The sequence below is a fragment of the Rutidosis leptorrhynchoides genome, chromosome 3 (assembly GCF_046630445.1).
Source record: "Rutidosis leptorrhynchoides isolate AG116_Rl617_1_P2 chromosome 3, CSIRO_AGI_Rlap_v1, whole genome shotgun sequence".
In the NCBI taxonomy this organism is placed as follows: Eukaryota; Viridiplantae; Streptophyta; class Magnoliopsida; order Asterales; family Asteraceae; genus Rutidosis; species Rutidosis leptorrhynchoides.
This window is the reverse complement of record NC_092335.1, coordinates 384,977,123-385,003,838: the sequence shown is the minus strand read 5'-3', so window position 1 is coordinate 385,003,838 and position 26,716 is coordinate 384,977,123. Positions and strand designations below refer to the sequence as shown.

General features: G+C 35.5%; 1 non-coding gene across 1 annotated transcript; it reads left to right on the top strand.

Moving 5' to 3' along the window:
• The first annotated feature begins 12,073 nt into the window (after positions 1–12,073).
• On the top strand, positions 12,074–12,179 carry LOC139903269 (small nucleolar RNA R71). The gene has a single exon (XR_011778101.1). It is a non-coding gene; the product is annotated as a small nucleolar RNA R71 (small nucleolar RNA).
• Positions 12,180–26,716: the final 14,537 nt, after the last annotated feature.

Below are 26,716 nucleotides of genomic sequence, written 5' to 3'. Positions count from 1 at the left end.
AACCTTTTGGTTGACACTTGAAAGCATGTTTATTCTCAGGTATGAAAGAAATCTTCCGCTGTGCATTTGCTCATTTTAGAGATATTACTTGGAGTCATTCATGACATATTTCAAAAGACGTTGCATTCGAGTCGTTGAGTTCATCAAGATTATTACTAAGTCAATTATAGCTGGATATATTATGAAATGGTATGCATTCCGTCAACTTTCAATGAAATGAAATTTTGTCTTTTAAAAACGAATGCAATGTTTGTAAAATGTATCATATAGAGGTCAAGTACCTCGCGATGTAACCAAATGTAATGTATTCGTCCAAATGGTTTAGGACGGGGCATTAGAAGCTTCAACAACATCACCGGCACTAACAGTACCATCAGTAACAGCACCTGTGCCATCAATAACACACGCCTCAACATCTCATTCTGTACCTCAATTATAATCATCATACTACGTATCGTTCTACATCAATTATCTTCGTTCGACATGGCAATTATGTAATCTCTAATGTTTTAGAGATTATATATCCTTGTTCTAATAGTAAATCAAATGAGTCTAATATCATATTGACTCATTAAATCCATGATTACATCTGAAGAAAATATATATGTATATATATTTTCTTAAAGATTGTAATTAAAAATTCTTTCATACAAACTGTTAATGGTGAAAATATTTTAACGGGTAGGTAATACCCGAGGAATATTTAGATTTCACATTAATAAGTACACTGTACATTCTTTCAAATCTAATTCAACAGTCATTTACTATCCTATTTACAACCACCGATATATGTATCCGTTCACCGTAAAATAATCATTTTCATTCAATTTCATATTTAGATTTTGATCTATCAGAATCCAACAAGTGGCATAATGAAGAAAATATTGGATAAAATAAAATTTGTTAGAAACAAACAAATTAACTATGAGAAAAATTTTGTTAAGAATTCACATTAACTGTTTCCAACTAACTGTTCCTAGCTAACAGTTAATTCCTTATTACATTTTAATTATCGCAATTTTAATTATCGCAATTTTAATTCTCGCAATTTTATTTATCCTCATTTAATTTCTGTTATTTATTTTACGCACTTTATTTATCGCCATTTAAATACTATTATTTACGCCTTTTAAATATCGGGACACGTATACAAAATTTTTACATATCATATCAACGCATCTATATATATTATTTGGAATAACCATAGACACTCTATATGCAGTAATGATAGAGTTAGCTATACAGGGTTGAGGTTGATTCTACAATAATATATATACTTTGAGTTGTGATCGAGTCTGAGACATGTATACAATGGGTCATGAATACGTATTAATTAATTCGAATATTATATATTAAACTATATATGAATTATTGGATTACTAATTGTGGACTGCCAACATTGGACAATTAAAATGAATTAAAATATTGATTATAACATATGAAACTAAACAATTCTTCAAGTTTGCCACTTGATTTCATCTTAAACCTCATTTGTATCTTGACGATTACAATCTACGATTCAAACCTTTCATAATTCTTGAAAACACTTCAATTGATAGGATGAACCAACCGCACTTCATCTACGGAAGAAGAGATTGATGCATATAGTTATGCACCTGAAAACACTCAGAACCTGTATAAACGTTTAACACGTGTCTGTGCTAGCTCCTTTGGTATTGTTATTACCGAAAATAACATTTCAACTCTTTTTCAAATTAGCCAATCTTGTCACAACTCCAGCAAATCAACTTCAATGTTTCATTCGAATAAGCCTTATTATAACAAATACCCCTTCATCATCGTTACTGGGGAACTGTTTATATTCCACCACATTAGCAGTAAACTTACCAGCAACTTCAATGAATTTGGACTTTTGGAAAAATTATTATATTCATTGAAACCCCATCGTGTATTCGTCTATACCCTGTAACAATAATTGCCATACCAATTACCGAGAATCAGCAATCAGTATTTCGAATCTCGTAGCATTTCTACATTAATAGTTATATGTCTACATATAACAATTATCTCCTAGAATTACGATCTTCAATTCTGAAATTTTGAAAAGCACCCAGCCTACGAATCAATACATTGACCTTTGAAAAAGCTGAATGAAGCAGCAGAAACTGTAGGCAACCGTAAACGACCTTAATCGTTGGATGTTTGATGATAAAGAATAGTATGTTGGAAAAGCTCAGAAAAGTTGGAACTGGTAAATGGATTGAGCTAACCATGAAGGAGACCAAGGATAAATACAAGGACCATACCCTATATTCAAAGAATCCAGGTAATTTTAGATCCGTTGAAATCTTTAGAGAATATCTTGCTCTGAAGTCATGTTAAAATCTTGCGGAAAATTTTTCTTCATCAACCTTCGAACTTGGAAAATTCCAAAATATCATCATAAATATCTTCGATATCTCTGAGGATATTTTCATAAATATTCTCGTCCGAAATTATATACCTCTTCGTACTTCCCATGTTTCATTATATTGGAAACTTCTGTAAAATCTAAGTTTAATTTATAATTGAATTCTGGAGAAATGTAAAGAAATTGATGCATGAATTAGTATAATATATTGACACTTGATCAACATGATTATATTACAGTAAGTCATGCTGAGTTTCTAATGGAACGTGATGATTCACAGAACATAACGTCATCATGTGCCATGTTACATAACTCTTTCATTCTGCTTAACTTCTGAACATATCAAGAAACTATATTCTTGATAGTTCTATTCTCAGTGATTCTGGTAATTTGAAAAATTAAATCGTGCTATTAAGTTCTTTCTTGTTTAGAACATTAAGTTCATTCGAAACTCCATACTTTCGAATTCTGGACCATTACTCGCTTTACTAGAGGTCTAGTAGAGAATAAAAAGGCAAAGAGCTCCAAAATATAAGAGAGAATATAAAGCCCAATAACAACACGGAGGTTACAAATCGTGGATATTAGTACGAATACGGTAGAATTAAGAATAGTATCACCCCAAGGTAATAGTAGAAGTAAACAGATTTTTCTTATGGAAGATTGAAAAGAAGGATGACAGAAATGATAATTAAGAAAATATCAACGATTTGAACGGGATTAAGCATTTTCACAAACCTTTGGATGTAGGAACTAAGAAAGAAAGTATAGGAATGGTGAAAATAATGGAACTAGAAAAAGTGTAATTTATAATGGGAATATCAGACAGATTAATCGAGGTAGATCACCGTATTTAATTATAGAGATCTTAATTTCCTTATTCGCTGAAGAATCAAATCTTTTAGATTTTGAAGATTTTCTTTAATCCCTTGAATTCCGGAATTCAACCATGACTACGTCAAAAGTTATGACGAAACTTATTTTCCTCATTCCATTATTTTGTGATAGCTTCACTCATAATCTTCACAAAATCTAATCGTTTTATCTATATTAATCAATAATGATAAAACTCTATTTATCAACTCATATTCGTCATGAAAACATTTTTATTGTTAGCCATGATGACCTCAATCAAATTTCGAGGACGAAATTTCTTTAACGGGTAGGTACTGTGACGACCCGGGAATTTCCGATCAAATTTAAACTTGATCTATATTTGATTTCGATCACGATAAGCAAAGTCTGTAATGTGAGTCTTGAAAACTTTAAAACTATGTTCATGTAGTCAATTACCATTCGACCATCCCCGACGGCTCGTGAACAATTGTTTGTAAATAAATATATTTATATATAATAATAATGATTGGAAATAATAAAATATAATCTAAACATTTAAAAGTTAATATGTAAAATAGGATATAAAAAAATTAAGTTGTAATTAAAATAAATTTATATATAAATGTATGATTTCTATAGATAATTATTATTATATGTATATTGTAATATATGTTAAAATGTATAAAAATATATTACTCAATATAAGTTGCCATGTAATGTATATTATAGTTATATTACTTAATCAATGATATGTAATACTAAAATATATTATATTCAATTATAAATATAAATATAAATATGTGTAATGAATTAAAAATAATACAATACAATTGATCACTAAGATTAAATATGTAAAATAATATACAAGATAATAAATTGATTATTAAAATAAAGCTATATATAAATGTATATGGATTCTATAAATAATTATTATGACATATATATTGGATTATATATAAAAGGTATAAATATTATATGTTATTGTATATAGATATAATTATTAAATGATACATAATTAATAATGTGTAATATTAAAATATTAAATTTAATTACAAGTTATAATATAAGTTGTTATTATTATTACTTTCATTATTATTATAATTAGTAATAAAATTATGATTTTAATTATTATTATAATTATTATTATTCTTACTATTATTAATATTATTAAAAATTAGTAATTTTATTTATTATTAGTATTAATTGTTATTGAACCTATTATTTTTATTAAATAGATTATTGTTATTATTATTAATATTACCATATTATTATTACTTATCTTTATCAAAAGTATTGTTATTGTTATTAATAATAAATATAATTATTATTAATTAGTATTATTATTATTAATATATATTTATATTATTAACTAAAATACTGAATATAATCAAATAAAGACTCCGAGTTTGTTTAATATCACTATCCAAATTTTTTATTTTATTTCATTTTTTTGTTTTTTCCTTGCTTTCTGATACACCCAGGATATCATGTAGATCAGCACTAGCAAACAATGATTAATCAGATATCACTACCACAATATGTATTAAGCACCCTATAATACTCGTCTCTTACAAATCAACTGAAGAACAGATTTTTTTTTAAAAAAAACCCGACGTTCCCCTGTATAATCTACTTTTTGGCCAAAAATTAAAATCGAACCAATTAACAAAATCTAGTAATGAATTCTTGTTAGCATTCCTTTACTTAAACTACCTGCCAAATCTCAGCTCTCAATTCCTATTATCGAGTACGAATTTGCGAGTCAAAGGTAAACTCTAAAAAAGTCAAATGTTTTGTTCTTCGTAAAATTTGGATTCGTTTTGATATTTCTTGTTTAATTGATGATTTCTATAGTTTCTATGAGTGATTTGAAAGCAAATTCGTGTAGGAATCATAAGCCAAAACAGCCTTAATCTCGAAATCAATTATTTTTTTTTTTTTAAAAACCGTGAAGTAGCAGCAGCAGAATTTTTTATTTTTTTATTTTTTTATGCTTTTATCATTTTCAATGTTAGCCAAATATCCATATAAATCGAGTATGTTTTGTGTGAAAGTCCTAAAAATAAATAATTAGTTAGATGTTAGCTTGATTTTGCCTCTGGTCGACTAGCTGTTTAAGAGAAGGAGAAGTAGAAAACAAATAAGGGTTAAATGAAATTGAATTGGGTATTGTAACAGAAAAACGGAAAGGTTTGGATGGTAATGGGTGTAGCGGTTTAGGGAGAGGTCTCGGGTTCGAGCCCGGCGGGTAGCAACTATTTTGTTTTTAAAAGGCCTTATGAGGTATATTTTAATTTCAAAAATCTTTATTATTATTATTATTATTATTATTATTATTATTATTATTATTATTATTATTATTATTATTATTATTGTTATTATTATTATTATTACTATTATTATTTATTGTTGTTGTTAATTGTTATTATTATTAATATCATTAATATGCTTATTAGAATAATTAAAAGTATTATTATTATGGTTATTACTAGTATAACCATTATTATTAATAACATGATTAGGATTATTAATATTTTTATCATTAATATTAAAATTTGTATCATTTTATAAATATTAGTATTATCAGTATGTTTATAATTATTAATATTATCAATACTAATATTATCATTATTGTTAGTATTATTATTATTATTGTATTATTATTAGTATTATTATTATTATGATTTCAAGGATATTAAGCATATTAATAACATTAATATATAATAAAAGAAAATGGGATAAAGATTATAGAAAATAGTTGTAATTATACGAATACATGTAAAAGTTATGATTATAGGTACAAATTAATGTTATAAGAAACTATAGTCATTATCATAGAAATTTGACATGAAGATTATGATTAGGATTATTATTATTATTATTATTATTGTTATTATAAAAATAATACAAGTTATTATTATTTTTCACTAATATTAGTATTAATATCATTTTTGTAATTATTAGTTTTACTATTATTATTATTATTATTATTATTATTATTATTATTATTATTATTATTATTATTATTATTATTATTATTATTATTAGCATAAGTATCAATTTTAACAATATCGTTATTAGTATTAGTATTATCGATATTAAGAAAGTTATTATTATTAGTAAATCATTATTATCAAAACTATCATTTTAATACAGATAACTATTTTTTTTACCTAAAATATACTCAATACATATATTATAATTATATTAATAGTTTATATACCTACATATCAAACATAATAACAAAATTTATATAAATACTTATATATAACAAACTAATGATATTTTTTGTATATAATACTAACCATATATATATATATATATATATATATATATATATATATATATATATATATATATATATATATATATATATATATATATATATATATATATATATATATATATATATATATATATATATATATATATAACTAAATATATAGATATTAACCATTTTGAATATATACACAAACTAAATAAGTATAATATATAATTTAAGATAATATATAAACTTGTTCGATTACGATTATACATTTTAATTTATATACAAATGATATAGGTTCGTGAATCCAAGGCCAATCCTGTATTGTTCAGTATCGTCATATGTATTTTTACTACAAAATACATTAAGTGAGTTTCATTTGCTCCCTTTTTAAATGCTTTTGCAATATATATTTTTGGGACTGAGAATACATGCGTTGTTTTATAAATGATTGACGAAATAGACACAAGTAATCAAAACTACATTCTATGGTTGGATTATCGAAATTGAATATGCCCCTTTTTAGCTTGGTAGCCTAAGAATTAGGGAAATGGCCCCTAATTGACGCGAATCCTAAAGATAGATCTATGGACCTTGACACGTCCCATTCGGGTTACGAATGCTTTAGTACTTCGATTATCATGTCCGATGAGAGTCCCGGAATGATGGGAATATTCTATATGCATCCTGTTAGTTCGGTTATCAAGCGTTCACCATATGAATGATTTTTATCTCTATGTAGTTTGCGAAATGCCTGATATGAGATGATATTTATGAGAAATGAAATGAAAATCTTGTGGTCTATTAAATTAATGGAAATGATTGTTTATGATAAACTAATGAACTCACCAACCTTTTGGTTAACACTTGAAAGCTTGTTTATTCTCAGGTATTAAAGAAATCTTCCGCTGTGCATTTGCTCATTTTAAAGATATTACTTGGAGTCATTCATGGCATATTTCAAAAGACGTTGCATTCAAGTCGTTGAGTTCATCAAGATTGATAATAAGTCGTTCATAGTTTGGATATATTATGAGATAGCATGCATGCCTGTCAACTTTGGTTGTAATGAAAGTTTGTCTTTTAAAAATGAATGCAATGTTTGTAAAATGTATCATATAGAGGTCAAATACCTCACGATGTTACCAAATGTAATGTATTCGTCCTTATAGATTAGGACGGGCCGTCTCGTTTACTATCACTCGAAAAACCCAGAAAATGAGATTCCCTCCGAAAACCCGATGTTATAAACCTCTCAAGTATCCTGACAAAGGTCTTGAAAAGTTTACCGGCAAAAAGTTTCTCGAGATTAAATCTCAATATATATATATATATATATATATATATATATATATATATATATATATATATATATATATATATATATATATATATATATATATATATATATATTTCAAAGTTCTGAAAAAAGGAGCAGAACTTAAAAAGAGAAACGCCGAAGAAGAACTTGACCACGAATGCTTATCACTCCAAAAAGGAGAAAAGTTCAAAAGTGCTTCTCAAATATATCAGCACTCCTATCTATCTTAAATTCTCCAAAATTCCAAATAAAAGTCTGTTGAGACTATATTACCCTTTTTCTCATCCCTTAAAACAACTTCACCACTCCAAAATTCCTTTCCATCATTGACAAATGACCTAGAAGTTATGGTTGCTACAGTTTCCACATTAGTAGCAAGGATTTGAGTCTTTATCAAGCCTATGACGATGGGTGCAACATGACTGGCTATGAGTGTATTCATTTCTTAGATCTATAGAGAACCCTAAAGATTTGAGTGATTTGAATGACCCGTGAAATTTAGCGTAAGTCATGTAACCTCCTTGTATGCTTTCTGAGATAGTTTCAACCCTAACATATATGACGCACCTTATCTTTCGCTCTTATAATAAAAAAAAACTCTTAGGCTATTAGAAAAGAAACCCCGAAAAGATTCTTAAAGTAAAAATGAAGTTTGCTCGAGGACAAGCAAAGTCTAAGTGTGGGATATTTGATATCGGTTAAAAAGTTACGTTTTCACCTCGGTATTAAGGCCCAAAAACAATAAAGTTCCAAACTTTATCACCAAAATACCCGCTTCGTCGGTTAAAATTGAAGAAAAAGTGATTACAAAGACGGTGCAAGAAGAATCAAGTAAATCGGAGCTAAAACGAAGATTCTAGAGCGAAAACGGTGAAAGATAAGAAATCAAGTTACGATACAGCAAATCAGCAAGCCAAACGGCTTGCCAAACGGGTTTCCAAATGGATTTCCTGGCTTGCAAACGGCCTGCCACATGCCCAAGTTAAACAGCCACAGCAAACGGGCTGGTCTGGCAAACGGTTCCTGCAAATGGCTTGCCAAATGGCCTGCCAGCCGTTTGCAGGCAAATTTCAAGCTTATTTAAAGGGTCTTTATCTTTCATTTCAACACAAACTTCAATTCACTTCTTTCTCTCTCTTTTACAATATTAGTCATACTCTCAAGGTCTTCGACTCCGTGCGGGAAACCTAGTACCCGGTGAAGAACGCCGAAGATTGTATTAGGAGCGGTCTGGAGTTTAAAGTTGTCATTTTTGTATTCAGAACTCGTTTAATCTACTGGTACTTCTATCCTTTGTCTTTATATAATGTCTTCCATTATTATGCTTTGTGATACTTTTGCCATAATTAGCGAGTAGTTATCTTTAGATGTATGTTATGACATAGTCAGTTATAATGCCAAAATTATATTATGGCTTATGTATGTTGTCAAAATGCTTTCCGATTATGCTTTGAACTCAATTGCTTTTCCAACTAATAGAACGTAGTTATTGGCTCTGTTATTGGAAAGTCGCGAACCCCGATACAGAGTACACTATCTGTGTCACCCCTTGGTAAGAGAAGTCTATCGGATACAACGTGAGTTTGACTGAGGCACACCGGTTGTAGTAAGTCCACCAAGCCTTGGATTCCAACTAAGGACTCTTTCGTAGTGAAACATCTAACTAGACCCCTAGTACATCGTCGATCCTAGACCGTGCAAGTGTAGTCACCAAGCATATAAACTTTGTACGTGCAAGCTGAAGCACAACGGTTGTTGTAAGCTGTACATCTGCTAAGTAAGGCCATGTAACACGGTTAGTGCTGACTAGTACACTTCACCATAACACGGTCTCAAGAATTGCACCCTGCTTGAGGGATTCTTGGTTAATTAAGGAACCGTTTGTTCGAACACATAAAGGATTGGACCATTAGGAAAACGAACGTGTTAATGGAAGTCAACTTCACTTGGCCATGGTGTTCCTTATGGTTGAACTCTTTTTAAGGGCCTAGCTATCTTTTAAAACCAATCATTAACGAAAGTATCGAGGCACATCACGTCTCTCGGATATGGAAAACCATGTATCCTATTATGCTTAAGAAAGTTTAGAGCATTGTGGAATGTTAATACGTCACCCAACCGAGTCGCTCAATTGGATGAGCCGTCTGAACGTGTATGCCTGTATTCAGAATCTTCAAGCATATCGCTTTACCCAGTGACATGTCTTATGATAGGGGCGTTTAGGACTAGTGTAATGAATACAAGGTCACTACCTATCCATGATCCAGCATTCCATAATCTCGACAAAGTAACTGACGAAATCATATCATGCACTTTTTTTAGCCTTATCTGAAGTACAAATTTTATCATATTTACTTTACTTTATCTTATAAACTAGAAAACCCAAAATTAGGTAATAAACCACTACTCATGCACCTTAGAATTATCTTAACCTTTAGATATAGGTTCGATTCTACTGATATCTCAAAAATACGACTCTAGGTCATACTTCCCTTACTCATAATAAGGAGTAGTAAGATTTAGGCACCGTTAAATATAAATTTAAAACCATTACCCCCTTGCTGGTGGTTGATTCTGACGCCTTGCGGCCTAACGACACCGCATAAACAAAACGGTCCGTTTTGGTCATATCAGTTACTATAGCTAACCAACTAGGATTAAGAAAAGCCTAGGTTTTCCTTTAGGGATATACCATTTTATTCATGTACCGAGGATTCTATCCATAAGGTTGTTTAAACCCTCTAAGGTTAACGTTGGGAGTAGGGATATCCGTCTTAGCCAGAATCATCAAAGCCTAAACTCTTAGTGACAAATTGATTAGGTTCATAGCCCAGTTGATTGAGGTTTAGTGTTTATTCTAAGAAGGTAAACTCTTTCAACAACCCTCCATCAGTATTCGATTCTTCATACCTATCCCTTTTTATCTTTATAGTTTACGTTACCTTAGTTAATCTTAATCTATCACCACTTATCACTAGGGTTAACTATCTAACTGAGCAAACATAAAAAAATACGAACCTGAGTTATACTTCCCACTTAATCGTTAAAAGGAAGACAAGTAGGTGAATTATAGCTAGGAAATCCAGCTAAATATAAATAATAAAACCATTACTCCCTCTTTGTAACGGATTCTGACCTTTTGTGACCTAACGACACCGCACAAATAAAACCGTCCTTTTCGGCCATATCAGGAATTTTGTTGGAATCTGGTATCCTTTCCTTTGTAGAGAGAAGCCTTCATATATATCTCTTCTAGTTGAGAACTTTGAACATGGTGTCCAGGAATCTTCTGTCAAGTTTGTAGGTATCAAGCTTGGATGGTTCTTCCAGTAGCCTTCCGGGATAAGGTACACGAACTGGAGTTTGAGTGGGCAACTTCTGAGTATATGTTGATTTGTTCTTAAGCCTAGCTGACCTCTTCCGTGGTTCTTATTTTGGGATAATGGAATCCATTTGCTTAGCTTCCTCTATGTGGGGATTTTGGATAGTATTACTAGGTAATCTTCCTTGTGGTCGGGTTTCAAGGTATTGTGATAACAGTCTGAGCTGCGTTTCTAGACTTTTGAGCAGAGCCAATTGATTTCACATGAGTATCTCTGGCTGGTCTTGTCTTGATGCGGTTCTCTGATTTAGCTGTTGTTATCCTTGAATGAAGTGAGTCAACTGATCGTAAGTCCCAAGAGCAGGGTTGGTTACTTTCGTAATTTGGCTGGTTGGAGAATTTTCCTCAGCTGGTGGTCCAGTGAGTGGAAGTGGTTGATTGTAGGTCAGTTGAGGTTGTTGGGGTGGATAAGGTGGGTAACGATAGCGAAAAGGTTGGTTATTTCTTTGAAATTGGTTAACCCTAGGTTGTTGATTGAATCTGGGATTTGGTTGACGAGCAGCGTATTGAATGAAACAGACTGAACCGTCAGGATTCTCTTACTTAACTTGAAATTCTTAAGTGGGTTGTGGGTTGGTACAATTAGTACACGGCTGAGCCTGGTTAACCTGTTGAGGTTGTGTCTTCAATTCTTTGAGTTGTTTAGCAAAGGACTCCATCTTATCTGTAAGGGATTTGATGGCCTCCGTTTGATTATTAAGCGCGGAGAGTGGAGCAGACGATGAAGTTGTTTCACCACTATTCCAGTCATGATGATGCATTGTCATATTGTCGAGCAACTCCCATGCTTTGTCTGTGGTTTGGTTCATCAGATTTCCTTAAGCTGCTATGTCGATCGTCATCCTATGATTTACTGTAAGACCATTGTAGAAGGTACAGATTTGAGTTGTATGTTCTAGCTAGTGATTAGGGCATTTCTTCAGCAGGGTTTTGAATCGCTCCCATGCGGTGTAAAGAGATTCATCATAACTTTGTTTAAAGTTAATGATGTCATTCTTAAGCTTGATTTGTTTAGAAGGAGGGAAATATTTGGTTAGGAATTTAGTAGCCATCTCCATCCATGATGTGATGGAATCTTTTTCCAATCATTCAAACTATGTCTACGCACGGTGAGTGAGGGAATGGGGGAACAAGTATAGCCGGACTATATCTTGTCCTATCCCTGGCTGTTTTTGTAGGAGTTCGAAAAAGATATGAATTTATCAAGGTGAGAGTTAGGATCATCATTCGGTAGTCCATGAAATTGACAGCCATTTTAGATGAGTTGTATAATATGATGCTTTAATTCGAACAAGTGTCCTTGGATCTCTGGGAATCTGATTAGTCCTCCTCAACCTTCAATCAAGGGTTTGGTGTTTTTTGATATAGTAACGCGTAACGCCATTCGGTTTCTAATTCGTTCTTCCTTGCGTACTTTAGAGATTATTGCGTCTGGATCAAGTACGAATAACAACGGCCCTGGTTTAGATCGGGTGTGGGTCATACACTGAGTATGCCCTCTTGTTTTTAAATTTTCGGTAGATATGCTAAGTTCCTAATTTAGTCTAAAGTAAACTAAAATGATCTTAATCTAAGGTAATCTAAAGTAATCTAAGGTAATCTAAGGTAATTATCCTATGTTTAATATGTTTTTGGTTCTTACTACTGATTCCCTGGTATTTCGATAACAGAGCTTCACACGAACTATTCAATAAACCAAGTGGTGATATCGGCTAAAAAGTAACATTTTCACCCCGGTATTGAGGCCCAAAAACAATAAAGTTTCAAGCTTTATCGCCAAAATACTCGCTTTATCGGTTAAAAGTGAAGATCAAGTGATTACGAAGCTGGTGCAAAAAGAATCAAGAGAATCAGAGCTAAAATGAAGATTCTAGACCGAAAACGGTGAAAGACAAGTTACGACCCCGAAAACCAAGTTACGATCCAAAGAACAAGCAAAACGATCCAGTAAAAATAGCGAACAGGGCAGCCATACGGCTTGCCATCCGGGCTGCCATACAGCTTACCATATGAGAAACGGCTTGCCAGCATCCGGGCAACAAAAATGGTTTGCCATGCCATACGGGCGGCCATACGGCTTGCCATATGGCCTGCCAGCCGTATGACAACAAAATCAATTCTATTTAAAGGGCATTTGTTATCCATTTTTATACACACTTCAATTCACTTCTCTCTCTCTCTCTTTCTACAATATTAGTCATACTTTCAAGGTCTTCGAATCCGTGCGGGAAACCTTGTACTCTGAGAAGAATGCTGAAGATTGTATTAGGAGCGGTCTGTAGTTTGAAGTTGTCACTTTTGTATTCGGAACTTGTTTAATCTACTGGTACGTCAATCCTTTGTCTTTATATAATGTCTTTCATTATTATGATTTATGATATCATTACCATTATTAGCGAGTAGTTATCTTTAGTGTATGCTATGATGTAGTCAGTTATAATGTCAAAATAATATTATGGTGTGTGTATGTTGTCAAGATGCTTTCTGATTATGCTTTAAACTCAATCGCTTTTCCAACTAATACAACGTAGTTATCGGCTCTGTTATTGGGAAGTCGCGAACCCGATTCAGAGTACACTATCTGTGTCACCCCTTGGTAAGAAAAGTCTATCGGATACAACGTAAGTTTGACTGAGGCACGCCGGTTGTAGTAAGTCCACCGAGCCTTGGATTCCGACTGAGGACTCTTTTATAGTGAAACATCTAACTAGGACCATAGTACATTGTCGGTCCTAGACCATGCTAGTGCAGTCACCAAGCATATAAAATTCGTACGTGCACACTAAAGCACAACGGTTGTTGTAAGATGTACCTCTGCTAAGTAAGGCCATGGAACCCGGTTAGTGCTGATTATTACACTTCACCATAATGCGGTCTCAAGCATTGCACCCCGCTTCAGGGATTCTTCGTTAATTAAGTAACTATTTGTTTAAACACATAAAATATTGGACTGTTAGGATAACCGAACGTGTTCATGGAAGTCAAACTGACTTGGCCATGGTGTTCTTTAAAGGTTGAACTCTTTTCAAGGGCCTAACTATCTTTTTAAACCCAATCATTAACGAAAGCATCGAAACACATCACGTCTCTCAGATATGGCATACCTTGTATCTCATTATGCTTAAGAAAGTTTAGACCTTTGTGGAATATTAATACGTCACCCAACCAAGTCGCTCAATTGGATGAGCCGTTTGAATGTGTATGCCTGTAGTCAGACTGCACGGGCGTCAGGGGTAAGATACGTTGCTGTCTATTCAGAATCTTTAAGCCTGCCGCATTATCCAGTGACATGTCTTATGACAGGGACGTTAGGACCAGTGTGATGAATACAAGGTCACTACCTATTCATGAGCCAGCATTCCATAATCTTGAAAAAGTAACTGACGAAACCATAGTATGCACTTGCTTTAACCTTATCTGAATTAAAAATTTTATCGCCATTTATTATATAAACTATAAAACCAAAAGTTAGGTAATAAACCACTACTCCTTCACTTTAGGATTATCTTAAGCTTTAGTTATAGGTTCGATTCTACTGATATCTTAAAAATTTAACCCTAGGTCATACTTCCCTTACTCACCATAATAAGGAGTAGCAAGATTTAGGCCCCGCTAAATATAAATTTAAAACTATTACCTCCTCTAAATAGTTTTAAATTTATATTTAGCGGGACCTAAATCGTACTACTCATTATTATGGTAAGTAAGGGAAGTATGATCTAGGGTCGAATTTTTAAGATATCAATAGAATCGAACCTATAACTAAAGCTTAAGATAATCCTAAAGTGAAGGAGTAGTTGTATATTACCTAATTTTGGGTTTTATAGTTTATAAAATAAAGTAAAGTAAATGCGATAAAATTTGTAATTCAGATAAGGTTAAAGCAAGTGCATACTATGATTTTGTTAGTTACTTTGCCGAGATTATGGAATGATGGCCCATGAATAGGTAGTCACCTTGTATTCACTACACTGGTCCTACCGCCCCTGTTCATAAGACATGTCATTGGGTAATGCGCTAGGATTGAAGATTCTGCATAAACAACAACGTCTCATACCTACGATGCCCGTGAAACTTGACTACATGCATACATGTTCAAATGGCACATCCAATTTAGTGACTCGGTTAGGTGACGTATTAACGTTCCAAAAGGTCTAAACTTTCTTAAGCACAATGAAGTACAAGGTGTGCCATATCCGAAAGACGTGATGTGCTTCGATGCTTTCGTTAATGATTGGGTTTTAAAAGATAGTTAGGCCCTTAAAAAGAGTTTAACCATAAAGAATACCATGGCCAAGTCGGTGTGACTTCCATGAAGACGTTCGGTTAACCTAGCGGTCAAATCCTTTATGTGTTTAAACAAACAGTTACTTAATTAACTAACAATCCCTCAAACGGGGTGAAATGCTTGAGACCATGTTATGGTGAAGTGTACTAATCAGCACTGACCGGGTTCCATGGTCTTACTTAGTAGAGGTACAACTTACAACCGTTTTTCTTTAGCGTGCACGTACGAAGTTTATATGCTTGGTGACTATACTTGCATGGTCTAAGACCGAAAATGTACAATGTGCCTAGTTAGATGTTTCACTTTGAAAGAGTCCTCAGTCGGAATACAAGGCTCGGTGGACTTACTACAACCGGTGTGCCTCAATCAAACTTACGTTGAATCCGATAGAATTATCTTACTAAGGGGTAACACAGATAGTGTACTCTGAATCGAGGTTCGCGACTTCCCAATAACAGAGCTGATAACTACGTTCTATTAGTTGGAAAAGCAATTGAGTTTAAGCATAATCGGAAAGCATCTCAACAACTTACACAAACCATAACATTATTTCGGCATTATAACTAACTACATTATAGCATACACTAAAGATAACTACTCGCTAATCATGGTTGATCAACCATAAAATGGTCCAAGGGGTTCGGTTCATGCGAGATCAACAAGTTTGGGGGGTTTTAGGGTTTTTTGAGTTTAACTCTCCGGTCTGGAGTACCGTGAATAACCCTCATACGAGATGATGATCTCAGAAAGGGTGTTAAACGCAACCCACCATCATTCGGGTTAACCAGATTTGATGGCCCAAGGGCGATGTTAGGATTTACGTCTTATGCGCTACCTGAAATCGCTGAGTGTTTGAGGGAGCTGTTCCGGAAGCGCGGGTTGGCTGTGAGGGGATATAATTGAGAGTGTTCTTGTAGGTAAGATGGAATGTAATTCCAGAATTGTTGTGTCTTTCTTGTTCAAGTTACTTCTATTTATACTCGTGAGCTTTTGTCCTTTAGTGCCACGTAAGGGACAAAAGGATATGTAGGTGCCATGTTGTATTGTCTTCGTCCTTTTATTCCAAAAAGTTGTAAAAGTGCTGCCATTACCTTAGTGTTGTCCCCTTTATACCCTGCTGTCCTTTTCTGGCCATCCTGTGATGTCAGGATCGTATCGGGCTGCCACATGTGTCATTTCTTCTTTCGTGTCGCCATAGTACATTTCTAGCCTTATTCGTGCCCTAAATATGGCGCCATGTTTAACCTATGCGACCAACGTTTGTGGGCTATTATAAAAGTGTGATTAGATGGCGCGTTTAGCCAGCGTATGGATATGATCCTACGCGATTATATAGGGTGATGCCCGCTAATCTGATATTGCGCAAACAGATGTGCGGCTATGCACATCTGATATCGGCCAAAAAGTCACGTTTTACCCCCGATATTGGGCCTTAAAACCCATAAAATTCCAAACTTTATCGCAAAAATAATCGCTTTATCGGTTGATTTTATAAATTAAGTAATTACAAACGTGATGCAAAAAGAATCAAGTAAAGCAGAGCTAAAACGAAGAATCTAGAGCCAAAACGGTGAAAGACAAGAAATCAAGTTACGATCCAGTGAAAATCAGCTGACCAGGCAGACCAAACGGCCTGCCTGGCTCAGAAACGGCCAGACCAAATGGCCTGCCAAACAGCCTGCCTAGCTCAGAAACAGCCTGCCAAATGGCCAGATCAAACGGCCCCTGCAAACGGATTGCCTTGGCAAAAGGCCCCTGCAAACGGCCTGCCAAACGGCTTGCCAAACGGCCTGCCAAACGGCCTGCCAGCCGTTTGCAGGCAAAAATTAACTCTATTTAAAGGGCCTTCTACATCCATTTCAACACACACTCAATTTACAATTCATTTTATATTTTCAAGTTTTAGTTAGTTATTAGTAGTAGCTAGCTTAGCTTTTATTTTTCGGAGGATATCCCGGCGAGTCCCTGCAATCTCGGACAGATTTCTTCAGCCTTTTCAGGTTTTTATCCGAAATGCTTGTCTTTTGTATTAAACATGTATTCTTACATTTTATGTTTAATAATGCGTTCCGATATTACCATGACAACTTAATTAATCTGTATATTGCCATGATAGAAGTTTGGGTTAGCGTGGTTATGTTAAATTAGTACGGTTATCGTTATTATGCTGAACTAGGAAATTTGATAGATTTGTATGCTAGCATCTTAAGGATTGACCAACCTAGGTTGTGATCAGGACTTGTCCACCTATATGAACTTAGCTACTTCATAGGATTAAGACCCCTGGTTATACTGTATCTGAAGTATCTATGAACTCGGTATGGCCGGAGTTCCAGAGAGGCATATAATGCGTTTTTAGGACACGAAGCTTAGGAATTGAGACATGAATGACCTATTATGCCTATTACTGTTCCAAAGAGACCTCTTAGGAGCTATTAAGATCTATCTAGTGCCCTGACTGTATGACACAAACCTATTGCATGTTCTTGTTTGATTGTTGCCATAGGATTAAGTCATATCAACTGTTTAGGTACCTGTTAGGTTTCTATCTGCTTTACTTTCAGTGTATCAACTTTAATGCTGTATAATGTTTGTCTTGGTTTGATCTCATTAGTATGATGAAATGGTTGTTAGTTTTCATTTAAGGTTTTGTCAACTTAACCCAACGGACTCCTTCCGTTTGTGATCAGTGTTCAATCAACACAGAACGTTGTTATTCAGTTAGCCAAACTGATAACGAGGGTTAGGATTAGAACTCAACTCACTAATAAACCTAGTACTCTACCAAGGATAACCGCCAAGGTATAGTCACGTTTCAATTATACAACCACGTGACATACTTTTCACTACTCAATGAGAACTCTGAGAGTCTAGAGATAAGTAGGTCTGTGTAATTGGCTCATCCAACAAGATCTACGCCACTTCAATCACAAGCTTTAATATCAACATAATTACCTTTCCCTAGCCCAAACTAATATCTTGGTGAACATTTCCTTGATCTGCACACTCCGGACATCCTCCCACTTTATTTACTTTTCCGCAATTCGGACTTCAGCTTAAACCAACTACTATCCTTTATCCAGGTAATTTAAATAAAAGACAATTATCCACTTGATCTTCAATTTGTTAAACCTTTCAAACACATGACCCTAGGTTAACTTACACCTTCTACATTAGAAAATTAAAAGTAAATTTAGGCCCCGCACAATATAAATTAAACAAAAACCTCTGTATGATATACCTAATCTGACGTACTGCGACCTAACGACATTGCACGAACAAAACTTTCAAGGATTACCGACTGACGATCCAAACTTTCACATATGATTAAGCTGGTCAGCATGATCTGTCCTTAGGAACCAAAGGAACCCCTAAAATCAGTTCACATATGATCAAGCTGGTCAGTATGATCTGTAAATTTCAAGGATTACCGACTGACGATCCAAACTTTCACTTAAACAAATTTATCAGTTTGGTTGACTCTTTTAAGAAGGAAGAAAACGAGAAAAACCTTTTAAAACTTCATCTTTTCCAGTATTCTCTATCTTCACACGCTTTGACATGGTTTGACGGGCTTAACCCGAATTCAATACATTAATGGGAAGAACTAGCCACTAATTTTTTGAACAAATTTTATCCACCTTCCTTGCAAACCTATTTAAGAAATGACATCACCAACTTTTTTCAAAAAGAAAACGAGTCATTATGTCTAGCATGGAATAGAGTAAAAGTGATGCTTAAAAGATGTTCGAATCATTCGTTAAGTCGGGCAGACATAATCTGCACGCTTTATAATGGTTTGACCAAGGATGATAAGTCTCTCCTAGACATGGCCTCGCAAGGCAATTTCATGTCCCGGATAGCAGACGAAGCATGGGATCTTTTGGACACAATAGCTGCACAGCAGGAAGATTGGAACAATGAAGCTGCTGAGAAGGATGACATCTTCGCTCATACGGTACAAATGTTGGAAACCAGGTTACAAGATCTCACCCTCACTCTTTAAAGTTTATCAATTCCTAAAAGTACCGATGCTACTAGAACCAATCTAAGGTATCCTTACCCTAGATGGGCATATAAACAGCATAATAGCTCGGACTTTAATATACTCCTCCCACTACACCAACCTGCTACCTTCTCTAAGGAAACTTTAGTTGAATTTATGAAAAAGCAATACACCATAAATCTTCAGGTCATAGAATGCCAGAACAAATTTGATGCCTTGAATAAGACTTTTGAAGAATTAATAATCAATTTTCAGCTTACACTTAAACGTTTAACTGCTAAATTTGAATTAGAGAGTAGTGAGTTTGAAGCCCTAGTAGTAACTAGAGGTGGGAAGGAAACAACTGTTAACATACCCATACAAGATTTTTTCAATAAGGAACCTGTGTCAATTGACCCAGTTGTCAATCCACCGGAACCTATCTCTCCTAAGGCCCCGGAAATCATTCCGCACGCCCGCATACCTTTCCCAGGTAGTCTTAGGAAGGAAAAACAAGAAGCGCAATTCGCTAAGTATTGGGATATTATTAAGAATTTACATTTGAATATACGACTAGTAGATGCTTTAGTAGAAATGCCAAACTGCGCTAAATTTTTCAAAGAACTACTTTCGAACAAAGAGAGATTAAGAGAGATAGTTAGCTTGCCCTTAAGTGAAGAATGTTCATTAGTTTTACAACATGGTATTCCCTCTAAGTTAGGAGATACAGGAAGATTTACGGTACCTTGCTATTTCTAAGATGTCCAGATTAGCAATGCTTTAGCAGACTTAGGAGCCAGTGTATACCTAATGCCCTATTCGTTATTCAAAAAGCTAGGATTAAAAGACTTACGACCAACCAGAATGACTATCCAACTCGCGGACAAATCAGTTAAGATTCCTCGAGGAATAGCTGAGGATGTCGTAGTCATAGTGGATAAGTTCGCATTCCACGTCGATTTCGTCATTATGGATATTGAGGAAGACACGAAGTTCCCACTCATACTTGGCAGACCATTCCTAAATACTGCCAAGGCCATAATCGATGTTCACGACAAATCATTAAAGTTAAGAGTTGGAAGTGAGGAATTCACATTTAATGTTGTCATAACCCGACCTTAACCATAAGGACGAATACAATAACATATGATTTCATCGCGAGGTATTGACCTCTATATGCGACATTTTTCAAAAACTGCATTCGTTTTTACAATATAAACCATAGCTTTTATTACAAATACAAGGTTTAAACAACTTAATAATGATTATCGTTTAGCGATAATTTTAGACTTACAAACTTTACATGTGATACTAACAATACGACCTCCAACATATTTTACATTACAAATCCTCCGATATGCAGTTTTATTTTTGACACAAATATGCATACTCAAGATCTTGCTTAAATTCAACATGTTGTAGCGGAAGCTTTTAGTTATCACCTGAGAATAAACATGCTTAAAACGTTAACATAAAGTTGGTGAGATATAGGTTTAATGCCGGCAGCGTTATAAATATAGACCACAAGATTTCATATATAAACGTTTTAATAAAAATATTCTAAGTTGTTGAGCACTTGATAACCATACTTAACATTTAATCAACGTCGCATATTCCCTTTATTATGAAATCTTACTACACCGTACCAAGTGTAGTCACCAAAACGAAGTACTGTGCAACCGTTGAATACTGGTCGTCCAGTCCGGTTGGGGTTGTCAGGCCCGATAGATCTATCAACAGGATTCGCGTTTACAATACCTCATGTAAATAATAGTTACCAAGTTACAGGGAAGTATGCCAGTGGTACAACTCAACGTAGAATATATATTTTTAATCACTTGTGTCCATAACGTAAATCATAAAATGCATGTATTCTCATCCCGAAATATTTAGAGTTTAAAAGTGGGACTATATACTCACTTTTGCCTTGAAGGTAATATGTAACGACCCTGGTTTTTCCAACGTTATTTATTAATAATTATTATTATTAATACGTGTGATTAATCGAATGTATGTTATTACATTTACATGTTGCTTTAATTGCCCGTACTTGAACTTTAAATGCCCGAAACGTCTTTGTGACACCCGGAACTTGCACGAATAATATTTTAAGATATTATTTACATTCATGATTAATTTTATTAATCATTTTAATTAACTAAGACTATTAGTTAATTACTTGGGCATTTAGTGGACTTACTTGTTACTTGCATACAACTTGGGCTTTATACATGTACATGGACTTATGAGAGCCCACCCTACTTATTAGTTGGACTTAATTAGCCCATTAAGACTTGCAAGTATCAAACTTAAGTGTAACTAGTTAGTTACATCCATTTAGAATCTTGTTAACACTTGATCCCCATGTAAACACCTCTTTTACCCAACTTTTGTCATCTTTACAAGCTAGTAACCAATGAACCAACCCATCCCCTCTTTTTTTCTGCTGAATGCCGAGATTTTGATGACCATTTAGTGGTGTTTGATTTCATTTTTCCTTCATTACTCTCACTTGTATGCTCTCTCAAAAACACACACACTTTACTTGCAAATTCCCTCAAACTTTCTTCTCTTTTTCTCTCATACTTGTAAGTGTTTGAAACAACTTCTTTTCTTCTTTTCTTTGTTGGTAAAAACTGATTTCATAAGCATTCATCATCATCAATCTTTGTTTGTTGTTTGATTCTTGTTACATGTTGTTGTTACTTACTTACTAACTTTCAAGAATCTAACTTCCTAGTTTTGATTCTTCATAATATCTTGTATTTATCAAGAACATCCAAGAACATAATCTATCTAGTTATGTTCTACATATTTTGTTTCAAAAGATTTAAAGTTTATAATCTTTATAATTGTTACTTGTGTTCTTGTTTGTTGTATGTTACTAGAATACCACCTTCATGGTTGGTTTAGGCTTATCATTCATTTTCTTTATTTCTTATTGTTAGTTGCTTACTACACATTTGAACAAGGACATGAAACCAACAAGAGCTTACACTTTGGTGCAAGTATCATGGATCCAACACTTGGTTGTGATCTTTCTTAGTGTTCATGAACTTGTTCATAAACTTACATGTAACCTTGGTTCATCAAACACTTACAACACTTGCACTTGAGTTATGATGGACAAACCTTGGTCAAAATGATGTTAACACATCAACGAGTTGTACACTTGAAGCTATACGCATCAAGGATGAGAACCGTGATGAACATCAAGCACCGAGACAACCGGAACTCTCCAAAACCCACTGTTCTGTCCAAAACCTACTGACCTGATGCTTCTGGAACAGACCAGTAGACCTGGGCTGTTCTAACCTTGATTTTTAGATAGAACTTTTCGAGTAGATAACTTTTCATATAGGACTCGTCTTAATCCGAGTTACGGTTTAGGATTTATGGCCCTCCGATCGTTACCATGTCCTTTAACGTTGTGCAGAAATTTCTGACCTACTCGCACTTAGACCGTCGCCACGGTCAAACCAAGACGAGTTTGCTTCTGTAAATTTTACCACACTTAAGGGACTCATAGACGGAGCCATGACCACTGGTCTCACCTTAATTCAGTAAGGGTAGAGGCCGTGGTGACTGACCGAAGTCAGCCTTTGTTTTAAACGACTTTCATAAACGAGTCTTACTTGTTACCTTTTGTTTAACGATGATTGATGATGACCCTTATGACCTTAATTACGTACTTGTAAACCTTTTGAGACGACTTATTGACTTAGTGCTATTTGACTTAGGTTGAGGACGTTTGGACCGTTACTTGCACACCACTTTCCGACTACTACCTTACCATTACTACTAATCATTGTGAGTTATAGCATTCCCTTTTTACTTTAACTTATTTTGGGAACTGAGAATGCATGCGGATTTTATGTTTTACATACTAGGCACGAGTACTTAAACTATATATATGTGTGGGTTATATAACGGCAGAAACATTCCCTTTAGCTCGGTAACGTTTAATCATTGGTTTTTGAACCGTGAACGCGAATCTTAGATATGGATCCATAGGGTTTGACATCCCCACTCGGGCTAGTAGCGCTAGCATTTAACGAGTGTTTAATACTTCGAGGTTATACGCACTTGCCAAGTGCACTTTAAGGGGGTACATTAAACGTTAAGTTAGTTACCGGGTGCCCACGGTTAAGCATATACCTTTACATACTTTTGAAACGCTCGTTGTAGCACTGAAATCTCGTGGCCTACTTACATTACTGTTATACTTAAACTATAGCTCACCAACCTTTGTGTTGACCTTTTTAATCATGTATTTTCTCAGGTGCTTGAAGTCGCTTCCGCTATCTTACTAGTCGTGCTGTAAAACCCGCTGCCTAGAGTTGTTATCGCATGACTACTTATGTTGCATTCAAACTTTTTACTTATGAATTTATGTTATGTAACGACCATTATGGTCACGTACACTTATTTAATGCTTCTACTTAGTGAAGCATACTTTGATTTGTAAAACAATTGACGTATGTTATGACGTCACTTTTATTAATGAATGCAAACTCTGTTTTGAAAACGCATATAGTACTTAACCTTGTAATGATCCTGTTGATGATGGTCCGTACATGATGATTTAGTACGGGGCATCACATTTGGTATCAGAGCATTGGTTGTAGGGAATTAGGATGCATTAGTGAGTCTAAGACCGACCCGAGTAGGATTCACTAATAGGGCTAATCTACAACTTGTTAGTTTACTTGTTTCCGCTGAACTTACTGCATGCTGCTGCTTACTGTTACTGCTATATGCCGTATGCTACTACGTGATATCACTACTGCATGCTATTACTTGCTTTCGATTGCATGCTAGTTTCGTACGATTACTGATGTTGCCATGCTACTTATTGTTATACATGATTTAAACTGTTGGCCTATTATTTGCTTGCTTTATGACATACTGACATGGAAAATTTATTTTTCCTTGTTCAGATGTCGGACGTTCCACCTACTGACATCCCGAGCGGCTCAGGCCCCGTTGTTCCACCCACTGCTGCACATGTTGCTGCTGCTGCTGCTGCCGACATTCCGGCCCCGACACCCACTGGCGACCCCGGCGCCTCTAGTTCTGGAGCTAGCTCTAGTGTGCCTATCCCGGCGTCTTCTTCCAGACCCCTGAGGCAACTGGCTCGCATTGGTGGCATGGAGATCCCCGCGGAGTTCGGGGAAGGACCCTTCCGTAATCACTGGCGCACACCTTGCCGACGCACTGCCGACGGCCGCTTAGCCGTGATTACGCCAGGCCGACACCGACAGATGTTGGCCGCTTTCGGATATGTTGAGCCACCCGCGCCACCACCGCATGATTCAGACGAAGGTTCTTCCACCGATGCTTCTTCAGACGACACCTCATCTGACGACTCCAGTGATGAGGAGGATCCCGCTGACCGACCGATTCAGGCACCTTCTACCCCGCCGAAGAAGCGGTATCGCTTCGCTGGCATAATTCCTGGTCGTACTGTCACTGACGCTTATGGTCGGCGTCGTAGGATCACTGCACGTAAACGGATGGTGCCGTACCCCGCCGATCCACAGATATTACCGTCTCCACCCAGAGCCGGACCATCCACTTCAGCACCACCGGCTCCACCTGCACCGCCAGCACCACCTGCCCCATCATCTTCCTCTAATGAGGAAATGAGGCGGGAGATTGAGATTCTCCAGACTCGAGTTACTGAGCTCGAGGAGCAGTTGGCTCATGTTTTGGACATCTTGTACCCACCATCGCCGTAGGACTTTGTACTAGATTCTGTATTGTAATCTCTTTTTGTAATTTCATATTTCACTTATGTAATGTACGAACTTATTGTAATGTATGAACTTATTATCATTAATGAATGGAATTTGTGTTGTTACTTTGTGCGCAAGTGTTCTATTTACGTTATCATATCATGGTTTTGTGGTACTCATATATGCTTGCATTACTTAATCAACATGTGTTGTGCTGTTTTCATGTTGATTGTTATATACTATATTATTATTATTTGCATAATGGATTTTGACTTGAGTCAAAATGTTTGTATAGAACATCATGGCCAACGGGAGATCTATCCCCACCGCGGCACAAATTGAGGAAATGATTAACGAGCGAGTCGCTGCTGCACTAGCTGAAAGACAACCCCAAGTTCCACCACCACCGCCTGTCAATCCACCTGTCGTCCGAGATGGGTGTACTTACAAGGAATTCCAAAACTGCAAGCCACACTACTTCAGTGGCACTGAGGGACCCGTCGGTCTCACCAGATGGTTCGAAAAGTTGGAATCGGTATTCAGGGTTAGCAATTGTTCTGAGGCTAACAAAACGAAATTTGCATCTTGCACACTTTCTGATGGCGCGCTCACATGGTGGAATACCATGGCCCAAGCGCAAGGAATTGATGAGGCGTATGCTACGCCTTGGGAAGAATTTAAATGTGCTATGATCGAGGAATACTGCCCGAGAACCGAGATTCAAAAGATGGAAATCGAATTTATGCAATTGAAAACCGTAGGGAACGACCTTAACAACTACAACCGTAGGTTTTTGGAATTGGCTCTTATGTGTCCAACCATGGTCACCCCCGAATTTAAGCGTTTGGAGAAATACTTCTCGGGACTTCCTAAGTCCATCAAGGGTAATGTTACCTCATCCAAGCCACCAAGCGTTCCCGAAGCAATGCGCATGGCGCATACTCTCTTGAATCAAATCATCCTGGACGAGCCGGAGAAGGCTAAGTTTGAAACTGTTAGTGGTGAAAAGAGGAAATGGGACAACAACCACAACAACAACAGGGGTAGGAACTATGATCAAAACCCGGCAAAACGACATGAAGGGTTCAGGCAAAACAACAACATGCACAACAACAACACCAACCCCAACAACAACAACAACCGCACCAATCCGAACTACAAAGGAACCTTACCACAATGCAATAGGTGCTACAAGCACCACACTGGGTATTGCAATGTTATCTGTGAGAAGTGCCAACGATCTGGACATGTTGGCAAGGATTGCAAGGTTACCACTTTGAACGTGAAGCCAAACCACAACAACAATGGGCCTAAGAAGTGTTATGAATGTGGAAAGACGGGCCATTTCAGAAACGAGTGTCCTAACAAGCGTAAGGATGGCGAACCACCACGTGCTAGAGCCTTCAATGTTAATGCAAGGGACGCTCGCGACAACCCCGACTTGGTGACAGGTATATTCAAGATCAACAATCTTTTAGCTTCTGTCCTATTTGATACTGGTGCCGATAGGAGCTATGTGTGTAGACATT